General features: G+C 38.3%; 1 long non-coding RNA gene across 4 annotated transcripts in view; it reads left to right on the top strand.

Moving 5' to 3' along the window:
* The first annotated feature begins 7,736 nt into the window (after positions 1-7,736).
* Positions 7,737-27,548, top strand: part of LOC149808434 (uncharacterized) — a 51,854-nt gene continuing 32,042 nt past the window's right edge. Inside the window, exons 1-3 of one of the 4 annotated variants that reach the window (XR_016424997.1) lie at positions 7,737-7,898; positions 14,451-14,649; positions 25,383-27,200. This is a non-coding gene — a long non-coding RNA (uncharacterized LOC149808434). Of the gene's footprint in view, positions 7,899-8,008; positions 8,068-14,450; positions 14,650-25,382; positions 27,201-27,548 lie in introns of those variants that run through there. The other 3 variants (XR_016424995.1, XR_016424998.1, XR_016424993.1) reach the window with 3 other exon arrangements.

Raw genomic sequence — 27,548 nt, 5'->3', positions numbered from 1 at the left:
CATTTCCAAAAGGGTCGTCTTGTACAAAGTCCAGATCTTCTTCGTAATTGACCAAGATCAAATTCTCTCGAACGACGTCCACGTGTTTCATGTATTTGGTTTTGTCGTGAATCATCTGGAAGTAGCGGGAAGGTTCTGTCAAATATTCCGTCTTGGGTAAACACGGTCGTTGTGCCATTTTACCCCACAAGCAATTTAACATCACTTTGGCAAACGATCGCCTGCCTTCGTTTTTCTCGATGTGGTCTAAAGAGATGCCTTCTTGTTCATAGTATTTCTCTTTGAATTGTATTTGGTCTTCGGGAGTGTGACACCAGGAAGGATAGCCGCTGGCTTCTTGTTTCAGTTTCAAAAAGGCATCGACGTAGTCAGCGAAAATGCCTTTCTGACTGGGATCACCCTTGTGGTATTGTTGTGTCTTGGGAAAGTGGCAAATTTCGTACACTTCTAACAGTTGGTATCCCATGTCCAGAGCTTTGAACAATTCTACGCTGATCCAGGTTCCCGTCAAGGCCCGTTCTTCCTAGGTGTGCTGACAAGGTTGGTCTTGGTTGCACGTTTCGGCACAAGTACGGCAGAAGGGAAACATCAGTTTGCCTTGACAATGGTGAGGTAAGACGGGATGGTATAGGTTCGTGGGAGGCAAAACTTTGCACTTGATCAAGCCTTCGTATTGTCGAATGTTTTTCAGGTCGACGTGTTCCGTCAGCAATTGCGGGTGCCCTGTAGGAAAGCGACAATATTTGCACACGTAGGGATACAGCGAACACACATCCAATTATTTGATTTCTTCTCCTTTCTCTTCGTCGGCTTGGTACAGCAAACAGGTGGCATTGGTCCTTCCTCCGTACAAACTATCCCTCGGGTTCAGCGGGTCCATGAACTGGTAACTTTCCACGAGGCGTTTAAACTCGGGATCGGTTTTCATACGGTGATCGTACTCGTGTTCCCACATTTCCACCACTTCGTATCCTTCCTGTTCCAACTTTAGGCGCCGCTGACAAGTGTCCTGGTACAGGTCTTCCATGGTTCGTTGCAAAAACTGATTTTTAGTGCCACGGTCAGGGTAACAGACGGGACATCCGTGAAATAAGCAACCGTTAAACTCGTACACGATCTTGGGGTTTTCTAAGTCCCAGCCATCGACCGAATACGTTCCGATGGTCTTTTCGCCCCCTCCGTTGCGGGCATGCTGAATCCACTTGTCTTCCTTGTCGCACAAGTAATGTAACCAACGTAGGGCTTTGACCGAGTATTGACGTTTGACATAGTGGGTCGTTTGAGGACTGATGACAGCCACGGTGTTTTCAGGCATGAATCGTTGTCGATACACTAAGGAACATGCTTTGGCAATGGTGCAAGCTTCTTTCAAAGGATCGACCCCTCCGTGTTCCATGAACAGTTCTCGAAATTTTCCACAGCAACGCCGTAAAATGTCCACGTCGGAACGACAATACTTTAGCATTTCTTCCTGAAAGTCGAAAGGGTCCGAGGCGTGAGCCTGGTACCAAGCGTAGAAAGCTTCTCGTTGTTCGGTACGCATGTTGTCGGGGTCGTAATAGTGAGCCTCAGGTAAATGGGGTAGAACGGCGTGTTGATTGGCTTCCGTATTGAAAAAGTGAGGAAAGTACCCTTTAGCCATTTCTGTCATTCCAAACGTTTTAGGCATTCGACTCAAAGGCATGGCCAAATAGCTCATCGAATCTTTAAACTGTACTTGTCCCACTTGCATGAAAATGATTTTGGCTCCGTTCAAAGTCACTTTAGGACGCTCGGTGCCTTGTTCCGTATAGTATCTCAAAAGAAACTGTCCATCGTATCCGGAGAAATTGTGAGCCATCACCGTGGCATGACAATGACAATCTCCGTAACGTTCGATGTCCTCTTGGCTCCACGTCTTGTCGATGGGGTCTAAGACCCATTGGGCAAAATCGGCTAACGTGTTCGGTCCCCGAAAGATTTTTTCACGCCCTCCAGGAATCTTGCTGCAGTGAGGGCAATGACTGAAGATAGGTTCTTGAATGCACTTCTCGCACGCTCGATGAGCCACGCAGAAATTAGGAATGTGAATGCCGGTCTCTTGCATGCATTCGAAATCGAAAAAGATGAAATTGCCTTTCTTCTTGTGACTGTCCTCTTTCTCTGGTGGGGGTTGGTATTTTTGCACGTAAGAAGTTCCAAGTCCACGATGTGGTGACAAATGTGACATTTTTTCTTTCCTGAACATACGTGTGCCTTGGTATTATTGGTACGTATCACTTGTTCACAGGTAGGGCACAATCTCAGCAGTTGACAAGCACATTTCTTCTGTGAACCTTGCGTCTTCAGATGTTGTTGGTAACAGGCAGGGCTGACAAACGTGCGTAGACAAGTTGAACAAGGCAATGGTTCTTCGCTCAGACAGGGTGAAGAGGCCAAACATCCTGTGCATTTCGATCCACAATGCTTGTGTTGCTCTCGATTGTTATAACCATGGTCACATTTCTCACAGTAATAACCGTATCCCAGGAATCCGGTGATACTGGTAATGGTATCGAAATGGTCATCGTGATGATAAACATGAATGTATTTTCCATCCTTAAAATCTTGCCCTCGAAACAACAGAGGTCCGCGCACTTCTTGAGGGTGCACTTTCAAGGTGTATCGTGGAGCTAGGGCATCTTGCAATTTTTGCATCTCAGGAATGCCACAGGGTGTGTCTTTGGACAGGCCAGCTTGTTGCAACAGGAGTTCTGCTTCGTTTCGTTATTTGGCTCTGTCCGATTGTCGAATAGTTTTCCAGGTTCTTTTCCATTCTACCGTGTCGTTCTTGTTGGCATAGGTTCGTCCCACCACGATGGCACGGGCTAAACACATCTGGTCATGAGGATTGTGAATTTGGACAAGGCTAGGCTTAATGCTGCGAAGGTCGTTCACCAATAACATCTTTTTGCGTCCGGTCCCTTGAGGAGGAGAAACGTGGGTCATGTCCAATGTGGCTTTTCCATCGGTGATGTCAAACTGGTCATTAGATTGTTGCACGTGTTGAATCTTGTCCATGACTTTGGAAGCGGTCAATTCTGCAGGGGTGCTAAACTCGATCCAAACAGGGGATTTCAAACCGTCGTGTTGTATGGAAAGTCTCAAGCGATCGTCTTCTTTGGGTTGACATTGTCGCTTGAGTGCAGTGAGCAGAGAATCCCACACCCCAGTGATAAACACTTCTGCTTTCTCTAACGGTACTTCAGCCTTGAAATCTTTAAACTTCACCGTGTATTTGTAAGCCGTGGTTCTAAATTTTCTAGAGGAGCGCTTTTCCGTCTCTCGAATGGAATAGTACTTTTCAGGGTTGACTAAGGGTGGTGAACTTGGTTTAGAGGTTTCAAATTCTGGTTCACTCATGTCCTCTTCAAAATCACTGGCATGAATTTGTGCCAAGATTTCAGCCCTGGTTCGAGGCGATAGATCACGTTTCTGCCTCTTACTTTCTTCTTCTTCTTCTTCTTTCTTCTCGAATGAACAGGATCGTTTCATCTTGAGTGAAAAACGTCAAATGACTCAAGTTTAAACACCATAGACTAATTTATAGTCATGGCAGACCAGCGTATATAAAAGGGTGTGTGTCTTGTCCTTTCACTATTCATTTCACTCTCAAGCTGAGCACAACGATGGAAGAGACTAACCAAATCGAACGTTTCGTCAGAGCTTTGCGAGGGGTCATTAGAAAATTCTCTTCAGACCAGCCTACGGACTACTCTCCTTCCTTTCGAGATAAAAGTCAAGATACTTGCTATATCTGTCAGAAGAAAAGGCATTGGTCTTCAGAGTGTCCAGACCGTCAAAAAAGAACAAAAACAGGGGCTAAAAAAGACAAAAGTCAAGATACCTGTTATTATTGTAAAGAAAAAGGACATTGGTCTCCAGATTGCCCAAAAAAGAAACAAGAGGAGTCAGAAGAAAAGAGGGATTCTTCAGAAGAAGAGAGGGATTCTTCAGAGGAAGAGAGGGATTCTTCAGAGGAAGAAAGCAGACAGGTGAAGAAAAAGAAACAGGAGAAGAAAAGAAGAAGGGAAGAAAGTGAGGAGGAAGAAGAGGAAAAGAGTGTGACGGTGAAGAAATTCAAAAAACAGAGAGACTAAACAAGGAGAAAGAAGAAGTCAATGAACTTTTAATTAAAGTGTTGTGTTGTGAATTGTGAATTGGATTGTAACAATGGATAAAAGAATAAATTAATGATATAAGGTAAGTGTCTTTGAGTTTTGATTTTAAAATAAGAAGCTACACTCACGCACTCATACACAGACACGTACTATAGGGGTAAAATGGGTGGGTTTTTTTTTGAGTTATTGGCAAATTGAAATTGTATTTCTTTTCGAGAAATGTGGGTGGCCCTGAAAAGGGCCTTTTTTCTTTATGGTGTAGGGGTGAGTTTAAGCAATCAATTTTAACTGCCTTAAGCCTTTGCCACGGCCAAGGCCTACTTCTGGACTGCGTAATGTTGATGATGATAATGATTGGGTTGAAATCACTAAGGGTGGTACGGTAGGCTTAGTCACAGGGTTGACGTGTTTGGCTCGGGAAGGTCGTATTCTCTTCGGTCGTAATAAAGAAGTCTGATACATTTGTTTCAGACTTCTTAACTCCGCTAAAATGTCCAACAGTACCGTGACCGTTTCATTTTCACCCTCTTGTTTCTTTGCTGCTACTTCTTCTTGCTGTTGTTGCTGTTGTTTTTTTCTTACCTCTTCTTCTTGCTGCTGTTGCTGTAGGAGAAAAGCCTGTTCCGCTTCCTTTTGTCGTTGTATAAATTTCTCCAATTCTTCTTTCTGTCTCTGTCTAAAATTCTCCACTTGCGGTAATGAAGAAGGTAACGAAGGTTCCGGAACAAATTCTTGCGAGGAGAGAAAATCCACAAAATCCCAATTCACCTCTTCTGAAAGTAAGTCCGGGTTCCCTTGGGCAGTCTCCCTTGTTGGTGCAGCCCAATGGATCGTTTTCTGAGTTTCCGTCATGTTGAATCACTGTCGCATAGATTGACTGCACACAAGTGCTAGCGAATCTATATAGACTACGTGACGTCACAGACTGCTCTCTTCGGATTGGATGCGGGCTGACTGAATTTTGTAACGCGTGTTCGGATTGGTGAATGAACTCAATCCGTTTCAATCCTTCCTGTACCTATAAATAAGCGCAGTTCACTGCATTGATTCACCTGTTCTCGGCGCCTCAACATGTGGACCGATGTGCACTCTTCAACGCTTGTGTCAACGATGATGTTCAGGACGGACATGCTCATGTATGTCCGATCCAAGTGGACCGTTGTCCACAGGACCACCAGCAGTTTGTGGATAAGAAGAGTCTACATAGAGAGACAAGGTTGCCTCAAGAGGACTCTGATGTATGGCCCTGCTGTAAGACGCAGCTTGAGGACAAGAAGATGCCACAGATGCCCTTTATGTTAAGGGCATATTAACATAAACCCAAAGGCCCTTTTCAGGGCCAGCCATATTTCTCGAAAAGAGATAGCCTTTCCATTGCCTACCCCTTTTTTTAATTTTTTTAAAAAAAAAATCCCATGTTCCATTTCCCTTGACGCTATACAGTCCCACCTTGTTTTAATTCCTTTGACACTATACAGTCCCAATTCCCATGTTCAATTCCTCTTGAGGCTATATCGTCCCACGATTTTTCTCTATGTTAAATTCCCATTGAGGCTATATGTTCCCACGATTTTTCTCCATGTTAAATTTCCATTGAGGCTATATGTTCCCAAGGGGGTCTGTAATGCTAATTCCCATTGAGGCTATACTATCCCCCTTCACTACTTATATTTAAAAGACGGACTTGACAGTGCACCAAGTACAGGTAAATCATGCGTCGTCAATATCCGGAATTGCAAAGATGGATCTGTAACTCACCGGACTGCTGTTTACCGTAACGCTTATTCTGATTCATTTGCACTTCCGCCAAGTGATGTTATCAGACAGTAAATAAAAACGAAAATATAAAAAATATATATTCGTCGAATCAGCTGTATCCGTTTGGAACTGCTGCATGCGGTTATTACTGTGTTATGTTTATCCAGCAGATGGTGTCGAGTTAAGATTTTTTTACAGTTTACAGTTTGATGATCGTCCGAGTTGGACTAACGATAATAGCGCCTGCAGATTTATCTAGTAACGAATATAAAATGACAACATATTGCCTTAAATGTCGAACTAAAACGGCTAGTACAGATGAAAAAACAAGGAACTGCAAAGAACAACAGACTAATGCTAAAACTAATTGTATGGTATGAGATAAAAAGGAAAGTATGCTCTTGAAACAAACTAAAGTCGACGTGATAGAGTTGAGTAGCGGAACAGATGTAATTACCCTGACCTTTTCAGCTGCGTTGCTAGGCGTGATCAAACTTATTCTGGTTAGCAATGATTAAACTCGTTTGAAAAATATATTTTGTTGAGAAGTCCGACCGAAGAACAGAAACCTTTTTAATAATAATTAATTTTTGAGAAATCCGACCAAAGATTTAATCAGCAGTTAAAACATAACAATGAAATGCAAATGTGAATGCGACCGAGATCTAGTCCTCGAGCAAGATAAAACTGTAACTTACTGCTAGCGCGGTAATCGCCGTGAAGTAGTCAGCGAAGGTATTGACATCCACAAACTTACTGTTAAGTTGCTGAAACCAAAAGGAGGCTGGACATTGCCCAGGTACGAATACACTGGACCTTATAATCCGCTAGATCAGCATTTGGACGAAAACGACAATCCATTGCCGGGACAACAACCTTTCTAATCGCGAGACTGTTAAAAGTAGGATTTTAAAAGAAAAATGAACTAATAAAATTATACTTTGAATGGACAATGCATTTGCTTGTTAATTGTGTATGTTGGTTTATTTGTATGTTTAGAGAGAGAGAGAGAGAGAGAGAGAGAGAATATGTTGTGCAAGTTGCAATATCCTATTTCAAGCTCAAAATGTACGAGTCGGATGAAAATTTTGTCAGTATATTTTTTACCCCCACATTTTTTATTTGACCCCCAGTTCTGACACCAAGTTGTGTTTATTTACTTTCAGTTTTACACCCCTGGGGAATACACTGACTTTAAACTGCCACATTAAAGACATCGTAGCGATATGACTGAAAAATTGTTAAAGCTACGTTAAAAATCCAAATCACACACACTCACACACACCAACTCTTCCTGTTGCTGTGGAATTCTTCAGACCATGTCACACACTGTGAGCAACTGTCCACTGACAACTTCCCCGGGTGGAGTGCAGGCTCTGCATATTGCTGATGATGACGTTGTTAAATGGCTTAGCACGCACCTCACGCGATAATAATAATTTGATTGAAAAATGTTGATTTGTTATTTTTCTAAGCGTTGCTTGAATAGAAAACAGCCACACATTGGATTGGACGATTTCCATAAACTTTATCGACGAGCTGGTTAAGTAGATGAGGCAGTTAATTGTCAAACCTTTCTTTGTTTATTGATAAATTTTGTTAATTTAACCTAAGTTTTTATCCGTGGTTTACGTTGTTGCTAGCAATCAAATATGTGCTCAGATATATTTCAGTTTTCAACATTCAACCTAATTCAACTTTAAAAGAGACAGCAACAGAAAATTTTGCGCTGTACTATATAACCTGTTTTGCTAAAATTTACATAACCGGTCTGGTGACTCGGGGTCAAATAACGTGCCGCTAATTCGCAGCTTACATAACGTTTGCAAGTCTGTTTTATTAATAGAAGTCAGAATGATTTGAATACAACCCGAACCGTGTGTTGATTATCCACATTGGAACGTTAGAATTAGCTGAAAAGACAAATTGAGTGCGCCACAGTGCTAAAAATAAGACAGCGCTTATTTTGAAACCGCCCAGACAGCTAGAAGGCATCAACAGGTAAGTTATAGTAATCTTATGATTTTCTGTGTGAATTGTTAAATAATCAAGCGAATCCCAGTCTTCATAAACATGTACATTATACGCAAATATAGGCACATTTGTTTACTGTTTACAATAGCCCGATGACGTAGAAAGTTGGTCCTGCTGGTTTTGGAAAATATTGCAGGTAATACATGTTTATGCAGTCGGTGGATTTTCATGACGTACCTGCTGCATGTCGTCTCCTTTCGATTACGATTTAAATTATATGGACAGAGTGTAACGTTCAGTAGTGCAAAAATAAGATATTGGACTTAGTAGTCCAAGCTTCCTTAGTCTTACAATGTATGATGTTAGACGTCTATCCTTTTGATTGACGGGGGAACCAGAGTGAATGTTTTGGTTTTGTAATGAGAGGAAAATGCCCGTTTCTCCAGACACACGTTTGTTTCTTGGCATGAATACTATAACTAAGTCACTTGCTAGACCTACATCTAGCACTCTGTGGTGGTTTTAGGGATGTGCGGGCCCGGTGTGAAATCAGGACAATAGGCGCCAAAAATCTCAATTCTATATCACTGAAGAAATTCTGTGAAATATTCATTGAACAATACAGGTTTTAAAATCAAATTTATTTTTAAATAATCTGTTTTATTTATAATCATTTTTAAATAAATTCCACAATTGTGGGGCCTTCCTAGCTTGCGGGTTTGGTTTGATCACACTTTTTTGCACCTTTCAAAGGCCACTATTGACCCTATACATCAACCTTGTCCCAGGTCTCTTAAGTTGCTGATTCAGCAGTGGGGAAAGTCTGTATTACCATATAGCACTGCTCCTAGTACACTCCTTTTCTTTGAGACTTAAAAGTTATGTTATTTTTAAATTGAAAATCAGTTCTTTGTGATTAGAATGACCATAATAACATTTTCTACTCAGAGAAATTCATGAAAATAGTCACTTTGCATCTTGATTTCTGATATTGTACAAAAATGGTCAACTTAGAACTGGGTAAAGTAGGTTTACAGTTCTGCTGTTTAGCCCTAATAATGTTCTGGGTATCTGATGGTGGAGTTCCAATTTACCTTGTTAAAATGAATTTTTATTTGAAGAAATACATGTGTTTTTGTTATTAACTATCTTGATCTACACAACAGTTTACAGTTACAACCTACTACACTTTTACGAATAAAACTTCTGAACAACACAATGTATGTGGTAAAGGTTCTGTAAGTTTTGCATTATTCTGGGAATCTGGTTTTCTGATGGCACTGATCTTAACATGAAGGCTGTTGTTGAATATGTGTTACATGCATCTCCACCCTTCCTTAGATTTATTGTATCCTATGTCTGGTTGTTGGATGGTAAAATATGGCACTAATTCCACTGGTCAACAGTGAAATCATTACTGACTTGAAAAGGCCCTAATCTGTAGTATTTTGGTGTGCCGAACACGAATATAACCGTGAAAAATTTGTATTGGCTCTCGTTTTGAAGATATTCATATACCTCATTTTCTATGTTTCACTGTGTAAATTTCTCCAGTAGGACTGCAGCAACATCCGGAATAATGATGTAACATTGCATAATACCATCATGCTCACATCATCCACAGTTGATTGCATCATTTTCTGATGCAATGCAATACTAATGCCATGCGGCTGCTGAAGTAAGTTGACGTCAGCAGTGTACTATACATGTGTAGGCCTATTATACTAATGCCAGGCGGCTGCTGAAGCTGACGTAAGCAGTGTACTATATAAAGCCCAATCAGATAGGTTCAGCATTTAAAATATTTTAGACGTTGTGCGAGACAGTTCAAGCTACTGTTACATAAAACTTATTATTTTATCCATTTACATACAATAAAGAACAGCAATGCCTCGAAAGTGTGTTAATACCGCGGACAATTTTTGCTATATTTGTGGGGAAGTGACATTTGCCAACCAGAAGAAAAGTATCAATTCTCAAGTGAAGAAGGCATATCATCTTTACTTCGGATGCAAGGTTGGTGACCAAGACAAGCCTTGGGCTCCGCATATATGCTGTGCTACATGTACAACACAGCTTTCACAGTGGTTGAATTGCAAAAGGTCATCAATGCCGTTTGCAGTCCCAATGGTGTGGAGAGAGCCAAGCAACCACCTAAATGACTGTTACTTCTGCTTGGTTCCTCCTCTTTCCGGCGGAATAACGAAGCGAAAGAAGTCGAGAATAGTCTACCCAAACATTCCGTCTGCATTGAGACCAGTTCCACATGGTGAGGGACTTCCTATTCCAGAACCTCCAGCAGAATATTCTCTTGATTCATCTGACGAAGACAAAGGTGAGTCGACCTGTTCTTCTCCTGGTCCATCAGCATGCAGTGATCCAGATTTTCACTGTGGTGCATCATCAACCCCACACAGAATAACACAGGAAGAACTAAATGACCTGATTCGTGATTTGGACTTATCAAAGAACAAGGCAGAATTGCTAGGATCAAGACTCCAACAATGGAATCTTCTAGAAGAAGATGTCACAATTACTGCATATCGAAAGCGCCACCAGCAATTGGAGCCTTTCTTCAGAAAGGAAAGTAATCTGATATTCTGTTCCGATATTGAGGGCCTCATGAATGCTTTAAAAATCACTCATGACCCACAAGAATGGAGACTATTTGTGGACTCTTCGAAACTGAGTCTCAAGGCTGTGCTTTTGCACAATGGAAACATTCTTCCATCTATTCCAGTAGCGTATGCTGTCCACATGAAAGAGACATACGATAACTTAAGGCAGCTACTGAATTCCATTGAGTATAACAAGTACAGCTGGCACCTCTGTGGTGATTTGAAGGTAGTTGCCCTTTTAATGGGACTGCAGCAAGGATATACAAAATACATGTGTTTCTTATGCGAGTGGGATAGCCGAGCAAGGGAAATGCACTACATGAGGAAGGAATGGACTCACAGGCAGAATGTAGCCATTGGAGAGAAGAATATCCAACACCCAGCTCTGGTTGAGGCTCAGAAAATCTTGCTACCACCCCTTCACATCAAACTAGGTTTGATGAAGAACTTCGTGAAAGCCATTGACCGGACTTTGCTAGCATTCCGATACCTGCATGAAAAATTCCCTCGACTCAGCGAAGCAAAGATTAAAGAGGGAGTTTTTGTGGGTCCTCAGATTCGAGAGCTTTTCAAAGATGACCGGTTCAACAACTTGCTGGAAGGTGACGCGAAACAAGCATGGAATGCTTTTCGCCTAGTTTCTACAAACTTCCTCGGAAATGTTAGGGCAGAAAACTATAAGGAACTAGTAGAAGACATGTTGATGAAGTATAAGAAACTTGGCTGCAATATGTCTCTAAAGATTCACTTCCTTCATTCCCATTTGGATTTCTTTCCTAGCAACTGTGGTATTGTTAGTGATGAACACGGCGAACGTTTTCATCAAGATATCGCAACAATGGAACAAAGATACCAGGGAAAATGGTCCACTACAATGCTGGCTGACTACTGCTGGACACTCCTCAGAGATGCTCCCGAACAGCTGTACAAGAGACAGGCGAAGAAATCTAAGATGTAGTCAATGACTTGATTTTTTATAGGTAGGCTATTACAGTTGACCTTTTACTATTGGAATGCATTTCGTTATGTAAACATTAATTTCTTGCAGATTACAAAAAAACTAGAGCCAATTTTGCAATTTGACTGTCATATTCGTGTTCAGCACATAAAAATTGATAAGAATTGACTAATTTTATTTCAGTAACATGACTTTTGTAAAAATTTGTTGTCCAGTGTTCTTTACTGTTTTTAAAAAAATGAAAAATTTCTAGCAATCTGATGGTCTTCTCTTCTCACTGTTATCATTGATCATCTCACTGTTATAATTGATCCTGTTGTGTTGACAATTTCATTTGGTTTTGGGTTGTTTGACACTGATGACTTGTCTTGCTTAACTAGAATGCTGTCTCCAAACTTGAAATTTGACTTCCTTACTTTTCTGGTTTGATCTGGATAGCTGTTCATCTTTTCCATTTTTGCAGTCTAAGTTTTCCTAGTTGTTCTCAGATTTGATTTGCATACTTGGGAGTTTAGTTCTCATTTTTCATCCAAGTAGCATTTTGGCAAAAGATTGTTGATTATTTCATGAGATGTACCTCTGTAATTGCGAAAGTAGTTGTACATGTCTAGTTCCAACTTTCATGTCCTATGTTAGCTGCTTTCATTGCTTTTCCTCTTAAACCTTTCTGCTTAGCTGTTGGCTTGAGGCCATCAAGGTGTGATTTTCCTATTCTTAAATACTCTGTATCCTGCAGACTTTGTAAACTCTGTCCATTGAATGGAGGTCCATTATTCATTTTTACAACTTTTGGTCTTCTGAAGAGATGCTTTTTCAGATGTGGAAATAATTTCAACTACTGGATACTTTGAGTAGTCATCAATAAGTCCCATTCTCCGGATGGAAGAGGGCCACAGAAGTCCATGCTAGTCTGTCATTTCCAGAAAACCATACTTTTTATGAAAAGGTTGCTTTGTCATGACTATTATTATGACTCCATGGTCGTAAATAAGTAATAAAAAAGAATGTTGTTGTTGTGGGTTTAACATCATTTATCATCACACAATAGGTTATACGTGGCGGCCAGTATTAATGGTGGAGGAAGAACCTGGGAAAACCCCGGAAAGAACCACCAACCCATGAGAAGCTACTGGCAAGCTTTATCACATACCCACACTGGCTGAATCCGAGACTAGAACCAGTGCAGACAGAGGTGAGATGGCATTGATCTATAATGGAGAGCGCTTTAGACCATGCGGTCAATCAGGGCCCCTAAAAAAGATTATTGAGAAGCAACATACTTTGTAAAATTAGCAAGTTATTTCCCTAGAATACAATCTGAAATAGTATGATTTTTTTAAAAACGATATTGCAAATTAAATCCCAGTAATCTTAAAATTACAGACACAAGTCCTAATGATTGAAGTTCTGAATGGAAATGCAAATGAAAACCAATGCCTGTAGTGGTAATATGCCAAGAGTCTTTTGTTTGATAACAATAATACTATCCAACAATATATCCTTATTTTAAATTTCACTATAAATTCAAGTCTCTATCTCTAAGAATGTTAATTTTGATGAGCACTTTATATTTACAGTTTGCAGTGAATAATTAATTTGAATAAAAGAAATTCCAGCCCAAATAAAATACTGGACACAACAAAAATACAATTAATTCAGCTCAGATCTTAAAGAAAAGTAAATCATTTTTCCAGTAACAAGATCATATAGTCCTCTATTTGACCTCAGGTCACAAGTAGCACTTAAAAAAACAATTACCTAATGGAAAATAACCTTCTAGAAAGTTCCTAATGATTGCAAAATAAATCTTTTCTAATAATATCCTTGACTCAGGCCAAAATAACAATCTGAACAGTTAAACCATACTCAAAGGAAACCATTTGTTATGTATAAGTTGTTGACAGAATAAAAAACAATAATAAAGGTGAAGTTGAAAATGAACCTGATTTTGAACAAAGTCAAGTCCATTATACAAATTTTTGCAGCATATAACGAAATACAAATTAAATAGAAAAATGATTAGCTAACAAACAATAGAAATTAAATATACATAACACCTGATGGCCTTTATGTGCTGTCTCTTACTCTGTGATGCAGTCCTTTCAGTACTACTAATTTCACACAGTAGGACAACACCTTTTGTGACCAGAATGAAGTTCATGTCTGTGGCTTGAAATGTTTTCCAAGATTTTGTTTTGTTTGCATGAATGATTCAAATTTCCAGACTCCATTGATTTGATAACATGTTAAAAGTCCTGTTCCACTATAGAAAAGTTTGAATTTCTTCAATGGTCATAGCTTTGGGTACATCATTAACAGACATGAATTGAACATAAGCTTTTGCAGTTTCAGAATGTTTACAGTATTCCAGCCTTGAGGTGCCATGAAATGTAATAGCTGCATTTGTTTTACCTAGCTTGTAAACTACCTTGAAATGGCCTGTAATAAAATTGCCATCTCTCAATTCTAGACGGGGAATATGAGTTTAGATTGTTGAAAACGACTTCCAGGTGCTTGTGGTCACTGATTAGCTTAAATTTTTTACCAAACAGATGGAAGTGTTAACAGCTCCAAACTATTTACATTCTGTCTGTGAATGCCACTGTTCTACATGCCTAGAAATCTGCATACTTCTGATATGTTTGATGGAATACTGGCACTTTTAATTGCTTCCACTTTCTTCGGATCTGGAGAAATTCCATCTTTGCTGAAAATGTATCTTAAGAACTCAAGTTTTTCTTTGTTGACTGTTTATTTAGTACAGACTGTTTTTCTTTATGATAATCAATGTAGATTGTCAATTTTTGTCATGTTCTTCCTGAGTGTGACCAAATACCAGAATGTCATCACTAATAGTCTGAGCATCATGTAGTCCTTCCAGAGCTGTAGAAAGTATTTTGAAATGTCTGCTGCAGATGATATTCCAGAAATGAGGCATTATCTTCATATAGTCCAGTGACTTGAGAATCTTATAATGTTTCTTGATTTTTCATCTAATTCCAGTTGATGGTACCTGAATTTAGATAAGCGTGGAAACCATTGGATACACCATTGAGATCTCCTATAAGATTGTCTATTGTTGGTGTTGTGTATCTTTCACATAGTTCTGCTTCACTGGGCAAGTGCATGCCAACACACATCCTGATTTCATCGAGGTTCTTGAGTTTGGGTGCAACCACAATTGGAGATACCCAGGGAGTAGGTCCATCTATCTTCTTGATAATGTTTTCTTCAAGTATGCAACCACAATTGGAGATACCCAGGGAGTAGGTCCATCTATCTTCTTGATAATGTTTTCTTCAAGTATGCAACCACAATTGGAGATACCCAGGGAGTAGGTCCATCTATCTTCTTGTTAATGTTTTCTTCAAGTATGCAACCACAATTGGAGATACCCAGGGAGTAGGTCCATCAATCTTCTTGATAATGTCTTCTTCAAGTATGCAACTACAATTGGAGATACCCAGGAAGTAGGTCCATCTATCTTCTTGATAATGTTTTCTTCAAATATGCAACCACAGTTGGAGATACCCAGGGAGTAGGTCCATCTATCTTCTTGATAATGTTTTCTTCAAGTATGCAACCACAATTGGAGATATCTATCTTCTTGATAATGTTTTCTTCAAGTGTGCAACCACAATTGGAGATACCCAGGGAGTAGGTCCATCTATATTCTTGATAATGTCTTCTTCAAGTATGCAACCACAGTTGGAGATACCCAGGGAGTAGGTCCATCTATCTTCTTGATAATGTCTTTTTCAAGTATTTCCAAATCTTTTTCACCAAATGTGAAATGGCATATGCCATTGGGGCTGAATTACGATATCATCAGTGTGAAGGTACCGGTATATCTATAAGTCTTTTAATTTTTCGATTCCTTTCCATATATCTGTTAATTTATTGCACAGTTCTTCAGACTTGCTCTTCACTTTGGCTCATATTCTTGGAATTATTTATAAATGTAATTCAGAGCTCAGTAGACTTTTAAAAATTTTCTTTGGTTTCCATGGTTTCCATTTCCATGGAATGGAGTTGTCATGATCCTATCTTTAGTCTCAGTCAAGGCTTGAAATTTGCCATCTCTGTGTAATTTGGTTACTGATCCATAGGCAAATACGTTTGTGTGTGTTTTCTGCAGTTTAGGCTTATGTTTCAGCTTTGCATATGTATGTTCATCCATGACATCAAAGCTTGATCCTGTGTCAATAAGCACCTCTATTGATCCTGTGTCAGTCAACACCTGTTCCTGTGCTATCTACTACTATTGTATGAGCCTGTTTTGGTTTAAGAGAATTGACTTTATCTCAGGTTTGCAGGCCAAAGGTGTATTCTGCATCTGAGCTTTCAGATGTATTACCTTTGTCTTGTTGACTTTCTACTTCATTAACTTTGATTTTGGCCTCAAGTCTTGATCTACAGATTTTAGCAAAATAGTTTTTCTTTTTGCAGAAATTACATTGTTTCCCTTTTGCAGGACATGGCTTATCTTTTTGTGGATGCTTGCTACCACCACATGTTCACCATATGGCACTGCTTCTAGAACACCACACAGGCTAAATTTTTAGAAATATCTCACACACTTGGTAGCCCATATGGACAGTTTTCCACAGATTGAAGTGTTAAAGTTTATTTTTATAGTCTAATAAATCAGCACCCCCCCAATATTGTTATTGCTTCCCATGAATGGAAAGTCATATAAAAAATTTTTTTTTACCAGAACGCTTTGTATGATTTATTGTTGGTCCTGAATAAAATTGCTAATCTCGTATCCAATATGGCTGCCACATTGACCTTATTGAAGATTTTATTGCTACTCCTGATGGGTTTTACAAGAAGACTTATCATGATATCTAGCTGGTACTAAATGAAAATGGTGATAATCTGACATTATTGTTATTGCTATTTCTCATAAATAAAAAGTTATATGGACTAGTTGGTTCCAGATGAAAACAGTGCCGATCTTGTGCTGCTGTAAGGAAGAAGACCATAGATTTTGGAGTCCAGATGGCAATGGTAAAGGTTACAGTGAATGAAAGAAGTAGAGTGGCTTTGGGACAATAACATTTGTTTAATGTTATAGAATTGGACTGAACTTTATGATTGGCTTGCACTTGGGGTCAAAAGATGATATCCCAAAGTCACTGAGACTGATAAAAAGAATGGCTACTCACAAAACTTCAGTTATTGAAGAGTTGACAAGTTTGTGGATGGCTTGCACACTGAGTAAGAATAGAGTCAGTAGGTCACAGAGTGAATGAAGAAAACTGATTTTTATATTCTGACAATACAATGAAATGTATTATGTTATGATGCTGCTGTCTGTCTGATACCAGTCTGCTTTTCGTGCAAATTCTGATGTCTGTCTGATACCAGTCTGGTTGTCATGCAGATTCTGATGTTTGTCTGATACCAGTTTGGTTTTCATGCAAATTCTGATATCTGTTGATATGTCTGGTTTTCATGCAAATTCTAATGTCCGTCTGATACCAGTCTAGTTTTCATGCAAATTCTGATGTCTGTCTGATACCAGTCTGATTTTCATGCAAATTCTAATGTCCTTGATCAAACCTTTAGGGTAATAAAGAAACCTAAATATTCAGAGGTTTAAAGGTAAGAGGCCATGTTAATGATGAGTCAGATTTCTGAGGTTTAATGGTAAGAGGCCATGTTATTGACGAGTCAGATTCTGAGGTTTAAAGGTAAGAGGCCATGTTAATAATAAGTCAGATTCTGAGGTTTAATGGTAAGAGGCCATGTTAATGATGAGTCAGATTCTGAATTTTAAAGGTAAGAGGCCATGTTAATAATAAGTCAGATTCTGAGGTTTAATGGTAAGAGGCCATGTTAATGACGAGTCAGATTCTGAAATTTAAAGGTAAGAGGCCATGTTAATAATAAGTCAGATTCTGAGGTTTAATGGTAAGAGGCCATGTTAATGATGAGTCAGATTCTGAATTTTAAAGGTAAGAGGCCATGTTATTGATGAGTCAGATTCTGAGGTTTAAAGGTAAGAGGCCATGTTATTGATGAGTCAGATTCTGAGGTTTAAAGGTAAGAGGCCATGTTAATGATGAGTCAGATTCTGAAATTTAAAGGTAAGAGGCCATGTTAATGACGAGTCAGATTCTGAATTTTAAAGGTAAGAGGCCATGTTAATGATTCAGATTTCTGAGGTTTAATGGTAAGAGGCCATGTTAATGATGAGTCAGATTCTGAGGTTTAAAGGTTAGATGCCATGTTAATGATGAGTCAGATTTCTGAGGTTTAAAGGTAAGAGGCCATGTTAATGATGAGTCAGATGAAACAAAAATGGTTTCTGCAGACTTAGTTGTGATCGCATACCTTGACCAATGGTGCATTGAGACCGCTTGGCCAGTAATTACCAGAGTCATGCATGCCCAGCCAGTGCCTGAAAAGAGGACTCTTAAACACAGAGTTGGCATATACTCTTTTACCATCCACTCGATAGGGTGGGGATGTTTTCAAGGTCAGTAATGAAAGCCATAATTAGGTCGTAAAGGAAATAATAACTAACATAACACTGCAAAGACTGTAAGGAATGCTGTAATACAAAGCCACATACTCGTAACTATAATCTGATGGAAAGACTGTAAGGAATGCTGTAATACAAAGCCACATATTCGTAACTATAATCTGATGGAAAGACTGTAAGGAATGCTGTAATACAAAGCCACATATTCATAACTATAATCTGATGGAAAGACTGTAAGGAATGCTGTAATACAAAGCCACATACTCATAACTATAATCTGATGGAAAGACTGTAAGGAATGCTGTAATACAAAGCCACATACTCATAACTATAATCTGATGGAAAGACTGTAAGGAATGCTGTAATACAAAGCCACATACTCATAACTATAATCTGATGGAAAGACTGTAAGGAATGCTGTAATACAAAGCCACATACTCATAACTATAATCTGATGGAAAGACTGTTGTTGATGTTGATCTAGGGTTTAACGCCATTTTTCAGCACAAGATAGGCTATACATCGCGGCCAGTGTAACTGGTGGAGGAAGAACCCTGGAAAACCCAGGGAAGAACCACCGACCCATGAGAAGCTACTGGCAGGCTTTCCCACGTACCCACGCTAGCCGAGCCTTGGACTCGAACCCACGCAGAAAGAGGTGAGATGGCAGTGATCTGGAACGGTGAGCGCTTTAGACCACTCGGCCACTCGCGGCCCCTGGAAAGACTGTAAGGAATGCTGTAATACAAAGCCAAAGACTGTAAGGAATACTGTGAGAATGTAATTTGCTACAAATTAACAAAAGCGAGAGATGCATCTTTTGATTAAGTTATAAAATGCTGACCTTGGATATCAAGCAAAACTCTTTAATCATAGAGGACTTTATGGTTACTTTTATTTGGAAAGGTCAGTCTTCAATAGGACTTTTGTAATTCACCATTTTTTCTGCTTAGTGTTAACTTGGTAATATTTAGCCATGGTTGTGCTAATGAACTATTATACCTACATGCATATATCAAGCAAAATTTTCTGACTGCTTGCAAATGAAGATATGCAAATACGTTTTCCATTGGAAAGCTTTATTTTTACACATTTTGAAGAAAAGGTATTTGCATATACATGTACTTTACCAGTATGCGCTTATTTCTTGTGCTGAACATACTCAGTTACAAATCAAATCCAACTGCAAACAGCAGAGACCCGTGGTGCATTATGACATGGCAGATCTGGGTCTTTGCATTTTGCAGTAGGACATGTCTTACTGGTGATAGAGATCATGCATCATCGTAACATCTCAGTTGCATAACACTAACATCTTGATCTTTGGAGGTTTAATGTCCATTCTCAGATCACCTGGCCTTAAAGTCAAGGGAGATTATCCCTATCTCTGTCATGCATTGTCCGTTGGTCAGCACCACTGTGGAGAGTCCATATTTCAGATCTGATTTCAATAAAATTTTGAATATGGGCATATGTTATTAAAATCTCTGACATGTCAGTAATGAGTGAGTTCCATGGATACCACTGAGGTGATCTTGCGTCTGATTGGCTGACCTTGTTACCACATTGGAGGTCATATTTCTGACCCGAGTTTGAATATATAGTTGTATCATTAAGATCTACGTTGAGTTTGATAGTGATAGTCACAAAATGATGAGATGGCCTTGCATCTGATTGGCTGAGCTATTTATTTTTCAATTTTTATTATATAGATAATATGGTTGCATCTTGAACATTGCGGACAAGTTTATAATGAGCAGGATTCACACACTGGCAGGGCTTGTCACTGCTAAAATAATCATAGTTCTGATCTGACTTTCATTAGACTTGAAATACGGACTTAGTACAAAATCTTGGATGAGTTCGATAATGAGATCCATTATGTTAATAAAGTAATATTAGCTCTGACTGACTTAAATGCAGGTCACATTTATGATTGTATCTTGATCAATTTTGAAATAATTGCTTGTATGACCAAGATCTTGGACAGATTAGAAAATAAATTTGATCCATCCTAGTGATACCTGATTTTGGCTGAGCTTGTTTTCACTCAGGAGGCCATATGTGTGATCTAGTTTTCACCCAACTTGGAATTTATACTTGTATGATGATGGTTCAGTAAGGAATTAGATGCATGCATGTTACCAAGATGATTTTGGATCTGATTGGAATCTGCATTTCTAATCAGATTTTAATCAGACTATGGGTGTATATCATCTTCGACTTGGAATATGGGTGTATATCATCTTTGACTTGGAATATGGGTGTATATCATCTTTGACTTGGAATATGTGTGTATATCATCTTTGACTTGGAATATGGGTGTATACCTTCTTTGACTTGGAATATGGGTGTGTATCATCTTTGACTTGGAATATGGGTGTATATCATCTTTGACTTGGAATATGGGCTTATATCATCTTTGACTTGGAATATGGGTGTATATCATCTTTGACTTGGAATATGGGTGTATATTATCTTTGACTTGTAATATGGGCTTATATCATCTTTGACTTGGAATATGGGCTTATATCATCTTTGACTTGGAATATGGGTGTATATCATCTTTGACTTGGAATATGTGTGTATATCATCTTTGACTTGGAATATGGGTGTATATCATCATTGACTTGGAATATGGGCTTATATCATCTTTGACTTGGAATATGTGTGTATATCATCTTTGACTTGGAATATGGGTGTATATCATCTTTGACTTGGAATATGGGTGTATATCATCTTTGACTTGGAATATGGGTGTATATCATCTTTGACTTGGAATATGGGTGTATATCATCTTTGACTTGGAATATGGGTGTATATCATCATTGACTTGGAATATGGGCTTATATCATCTTTGACTTGGAATATGTGTGTATATCATCTTTGACTTGGAATATGGGCTTATATCATCTTTGACTTGGAATATGGGCTTATATCATCTTTGACTTGGAATATGGGTGTATATCATCATTGACTTGGAATATGGGCTTATATCATCTTTGACTTGGAATATGTGTGTATATCATCTTTGACTTGGAATATGGGTGTATATCATCTTTGACTTGGAATATGGGTGTATATCATCTTTGACTTGGAATATGGGTGTATATCATCTTTGACTTGGAATATGGGCTTATATCATCTTTGACTTGGAATATGGGTGTATATCATCTTTGACTTGGAATATGGGTGTATATCATCTTTGACTTGGAATATGGGCTTATATCATCTTTGACTTGGAATATGGGTGTATATCATCTCTGACTTGGAATATGCGCTTATATCATCTTTGACTTGGAATATGGGCTTATATCATCTTTGACTTGGAATATGTGTGTATATCATCTTTGACTTGGAATATGTGTGTATATCATCTTTGACTTGGAATATGGGTGTATATCATCTTTGACTTGGAATATGGGTGTATATCATCTTTGACTTGGAATATGGGCTTATATCATCTTTGACTTGGAATATGGGTGTATATCATCTTTGACTTGGAATATGGGTGTATATTATCTTTGACTTGGAATATGGGTGTATATTATCTTTGACTTGGAATATGGGCTTATATCATCTTTGACTTGGAATATGGGCTTATATCATCTTTGACTTGGAATATGGGCTTATATCATCTTTGACTTGGAATATGGGTGTATATCATCTTTGACTTGGAATATGGGTGTATATCATCTTTGACTTGGAATATGGGTGTATATCATCTTTGACTTGGAATATGGGTGTATATCATCTTTGACTTGGAATATGGGTGTATATCATCATTGACTTGGAATATGGGCTTATATCATCTTTGACTTGGAATATGTGTGTATATCATCTTTGACTTGGAATATGGGCTTATATCATCTTTGACTTGGAATATGTGTGTATATCATCTTTGACTTGGAATATGGGTGTATATCATCTTTGACTTGGAATATGGGTGTATATCATCTTTGACTTGGAATATGGGTGTATATCATCTTTGACTTGGAATATGGGCTTATATCATCTTTGACTTGGAATATGGGTGTATATCATCTTTGACTTGGAATATGGGTGTATATCATCTTTGACTTGGAATATGGGTGTATATCATCTCTGACTTGGAATATGGGCTTATATCATCTTTGACTTGGAATATGGGCTTATATCATCTTTGACTTGGAATATGTGTGTATATCATCTTTGACTTGGAATATGGGCTTATATCATCTTTGACTTGGAATATGTGTGTATATCATCTTTGACTTGGAATATGTGTGTATATCATCTTTGACTTGGAATATGGGTGTATATCATCTTTGACTTGGAATATGGGTGTATATCATCTTTGACTTGGAATATGGGCTTATATCATCTTTGACTTGGAATATGGGTGTATATCATCTTTGACTTGGAATATGGGTGTATATTATCTTTGACTTGGAATATGGGCTTATATCATCTTTGACTTGGAATATGGGCTTATATCATCTTTGACTTGGAATATGGGCTTATATCATCTTTGACTTGGAATATGTGTGTATATCATCTTTGACTTGGAATATGTGTGTATATCATCATTGACTTGGAATATGGGCTTATATCATCTTTGACTTGGAATATGTGTGTATATCATCTTTGACTTGGAATATGGGTGTATATCATCTTTGACTTGGAATATGGGTGTATATCATCTTTGACTTGGAATATGGGTGTATATCATCTTTGACTTGGAATATGGGTGTATATCATCTTTGACTTGGAATATGGGTGTATATCATCATTGACTTGGAATATGGGCTTATATCATCTTTGACTTGGAATATGGGTGTATATCATCTTTGACTTGGAATATGGGTGTATATCATCTTTGACTTGGAATATGGGTGTATATCATCTTTGACTTGGAATATGGGTGTATATCATCTTTGACTTGGAATATGGGTGTATATCATCTTTGACTTGGAATATGGGTGTATATCATCTTTGACTTGGAATATAGGTGTATATCATCTTTGACTTGGAATATGGGTGTATATCATCTTTGACTTGGAATATGGGTGTATATCATCTTTGACTTGGAATATGTGTGTATATCATCTTTGACTTGGAATATGGGTGTATATCATCTTTGACTTGGAATATGGGTGTATATCATCTCTGACTTGGAATATGGGCTTATATCATCTCTGACTTGGAATATGGGCTTATATCATCTCTGACTTGGAATATGGGTGCATATCATCATTGACTTGGAATATGGGCTTATATCATCTTTGACTTGGAATATGGGCTTATATAGTCTCTGATTTGGAATATGGGCTTATATCATTGAAACTGATAATGAGTAAGATCTGTGTTTTTTAATGGAATGATGTTGCATCTGATTGGCTGAGTTTGTTATCACTCTTAAAACCATTTTTTAATCAAAATCTCACACGAGTACAGTTATGGGCAAGATCTATATATTCTAAAGAAGTGATTTTTCATTTGATTGGCTGCGCATGATAGCAGTTCAGTGACTATTCCAATCATAAGTAGCTTGGTATGAAGATATTGGATACCTTTGATTATGAGCAACAAACCATGAATACAAAATTATTGCTTTGAAACAATGTGTATAGTGCATGTAAAATAAGTAAATTCCATAAGCTGTAAAGTTTTGGGAGGTAAGTCAGGTGAGTGATGTCAGGACCACATGGGTGTCAGTTTGCTTCATGTATTTTAATGTTTACTGCATTGTGGAAGATAAATTTACAACCACCGAACTGCATATCATTTTATTCCAATTTTGCATCATCATTTTTCAGAAGTCTCCTTGTGTTTCTCAAACAGATATCACATTTTCAATGCTCTTATCTTTTAAATGTTCTTCACCTGTTCTCATAATGAACTCTATAATGGATATTCCTTCCTAATGGTAATGTTCTTCACCTACTCCCATAATGAACTCTATAATGGGTATTCCTTCCTAATGGTAATGTTCTTACACTTGCTCCCATAATGAACTCTATAGTGGGTATTTCTTCCTAATGGTAATGTTGTGAAAAGTTCCTAAAGTAGTGAAATCAAACCCAGAAGTTTCATTGGTTTGACACAAGTGAAATACAGATTTGTGTAAATTTTGCAAATGAATAAAATGTTTTATTGATTGCTTATCAGTATTACAACAATCATGAAAGAAACCCACATAATTACAGCAATCATGAAAGAAACCCACATAATTACAGCAATCATGAAAGAAAATCCCACAGAATTACACAGTCATGAAAGAATCCTGAAATTTAACAAACCAAAGAAGTAAAGGTTTACAAAATCTGTAAATTAGGTCTTAATAACTGCTGATAAATTACAATGATTCACTTGGATAGCTGACTGTTCTGACAGATTATTCAGGACAAGATGGACCCGTTGTTTATTATCATTAAAAAGGGGCCATAACTCTTACTGCTTAGTGGACATGTCAACATAAGACGGCATATGGAGAAAAAGTCATGATTCAGAGTCAGCTTGGGTTGGATTTGTTTAGCGTTGTCAAGATGTGTTAAACAACACGGAACATCAGAACTAGGACTGAGTTTTGTCTTCACTTGGTCTTACTTGTTTTGGTGTGAATTGTTTTTTAACAGTCTTGTGTTTAATAGTTGATCCAAGCTGCCTTTTATCAATGTGCACAGTTCTGTTGTTGTTGTTGTAGGGTATAATGCCATTTTCAGCACAAGATGGACTATACATGGTGGCTAGTATAACTGGTGGAGGAAGAACCCTGGAAAACCCTGGGAAAAACCACTAACCCACGAGAAGCTATTGGCAAGCTTTCTCACGTAACCACATTAGCCAAGGTGAGACTCAAACCCATGCAAACAGAGGTGAGATGGCAGTGATCCAGAATGGTGAGCACTTTAGGCCACTCGAGGCATGGTTGTGAGTTGAATTGTAGTTTTGTCCAAGTTTTACCAGACCAAAGTTGAATTTTCATTGGTCTGGGTTGACTTCATTTCCTGGTGGTCATATTTCATGTCTGGTAATGCAAAATGTGAGGCCTTAAAGCAGAATGATTGGTGATCTTTGCTTTGGGTTAAAGAACTGAATATAGGCTAAATGGACTTGATTGTGATTCAGCGACAACCGCATCAGCTGTACTTCTGGTGCACACAAGATATTAGAGATCTAGCCACCTTCATCTTAGTGAAAGAACTGAATTTCTGTACTTTTTTACTATGATTCACAATACCCATTAGTCTGGTTATCACTTCATTTACCATCTGCCTTGTACTGTGCTACATAAGTAAGTACTTGGGAGACACAGATTTTGCTAGCTACCAGCCTGTCATATTAGCTTGCAAAATGAGACTGGGCATCAGTGAATAGATTGACCTATGAAGCAAAGAACTTTACTAAGGACACTTTAACTGTACCTTTTCTTTATTTCACATAATCTTATGTCTTTTCAGGTGTTGTCAGGATGAAGCAAATTGACAGACATGCTGACATTGTGGTACAAAGTGGTGTAGTGGAGCTTTTTATGTTCCTCTTCGTATGTGTATTGACATTCTATGCCATCCGTAGGTGGAAACTTTCCCATCAGGGTGGCAGAAGACAGGATCACACACTTCATTTGGATTAAAATGTGGCAACCTCTCCATAAAAATATACCATAATATATGGTAGACAAGTGTTAGTAGTCAAAGACTCACATGTCTTACCTAATGGAAACATGTGCATTCAAGGTATGCAGTTTTTACAAGCCCTGTTTTCACCATGAATGATTGCAGCAGACATGTTGCCACTTTCAGCTATTAACATTTACAATCGGGGGAATAATAATTTAACTTAGAATTCACTTTTAAACTGAAATTGTGTCTCATAAAGAAATATGAGCCAGCAGGACTTTCATTTCTTATCTCTGTGATGAAGCTAACTGATGAAGAGAATGACATTGTAAGTAGAAATGAGGAACAGTTTTGTGTCACAAAGGGAAAAGTGATTAAAGAAGATATTCATTGTGAGTGCTTTGTGTTACTGATATCAACAATTTGAAAACTAAATCATGTTCAATACCAGTTGTTACAGGTGAACTATTTTTGACATTCTGTGATTTGTTTTCCCCCCTCTCACTGCTTGATTCATGATGCAGTCTGGTGCTGCTGAGCAGATGTGTGAAATGGGATGTCCTGGATGCCACACATGTCATGCATACATTCATGATGTGACACAGATGGTCCTGAACACCACACATGTCATGCATACATTCATGATGTGACAGAGATGGTCCTGAACACCACACTTGTCATGCATACATTCATGATGTGACACAGATGGTCCTGAACACCACACTTACATGTCTTTCATACATTCATGATGTGACACAGATGGTCCTGAACACCACACATGTCATGCATACATTCATGATGTGACACAGATGGTCCTGAACACCACACTTACATGTCTTTCATACATTCATGATGTGACACAGATGGTCCTGAACACCACACTTTACATGTCATGCATACATTCATGTTGTGACACAGAACGGTTCTGGAAACCACACTAAGTGTCACACATACATTCATGTTCAAATTTTAAGAGTGGAAGTTAGTTGAAATCTGACAAGAATGATGCAGAATAGAATTTATTCAGTTGCAACATCAGTAAACAGTGGCTGAAATTGCTAGAGACAAGTATGACATGATTCAAATAAAATCTGTAGGTTTTGTTTTGTTTTAAAGGATAGTGGAACTTTTTAGTGAATGTCTTTTTACTTGATGGATGACACAATGCTTCTAATGCTGTCTATTATGTATATAGAGTTCCTTAAAGATTTACAGGATAATTCCTTTTCTAATTTTGGAACAATAATAAGAATTGTGGCAGTTTTGTATTTAGAATTTATTCCTTTACTTTTGAGGTGCTTTTTTCATATATACCTTTGATATATATATATTTATTGTTTTTGGGGGCCCCGAGTGGCCGAGTGGTCTAAAGCGCTCACCGTTCCGGATCACTGCCATCTCACCTCTGTCTGCGTGGGTTCGAGTCCAAGGCTCGGCTAGCGAGGGTACGTGGGAAAGCCTGCCAGTAGCTTCTCGTGGGTCGGTGGTTCTTCCTTGGGTTTTCCAGGGTTCTTCCTCCACCAGTTATACTGGCCGCCATGTATAGCCTATCTTGTGCTGACAAATGGCGTTAAACCCTAGAACAACAACAATTTATTGTTTTTGATAGTTATAAAAATGTGATTATCAGAAATAAAAATGTACCTTTTCCGGGAATAATTGTTTTTCAGTTTTTCAACTTCCCCATGAGAGATTATATTTTTTAAAATTACTTGCAGCTTATTGAGTTTCTTTTATGCTCATAATCAGAGGATGTTAACTTCTGACTAACCTTCTAGTCTGACTTTTATGATCTTTATTACTTGCTTGCTTGCCTGCTTGTTTGCTTGCTTCTTGACCTACATTATTTCCCAATATAGATTTAGCACTTTTTCAGCAGCAGATTTCCCATAATTCTTTATGCTTAATGAAAAAACCCATTAACCTGATGTATATCTTTCCTCAAACCTTGCATCAGTCACTAGAAGTTGCAGATCTGAATATAGCTTGCACGTCAGTCACACACAC

The sequence above is a fragment of the Sinohyriopsis cumingii genome, chromosome 1 (genome assembly GCF_028554795.1).
Source record: "Sinohyriopsis cumingii isolate HCF-2022 chromosome 1, ASM2855479v2, whole genome shotgun sequence".
In the NCBI taxonomy this organism is placed as follows: Eukaryota; Metazoa; Mollusca; class Bivalvia; order Unionida; family Unionidae; genus Sinohyriopsis; species Sinohyriopsis cumingii.
This window is presented reverse-complemented; position numbering and strand designations above follow the sequence as displayed.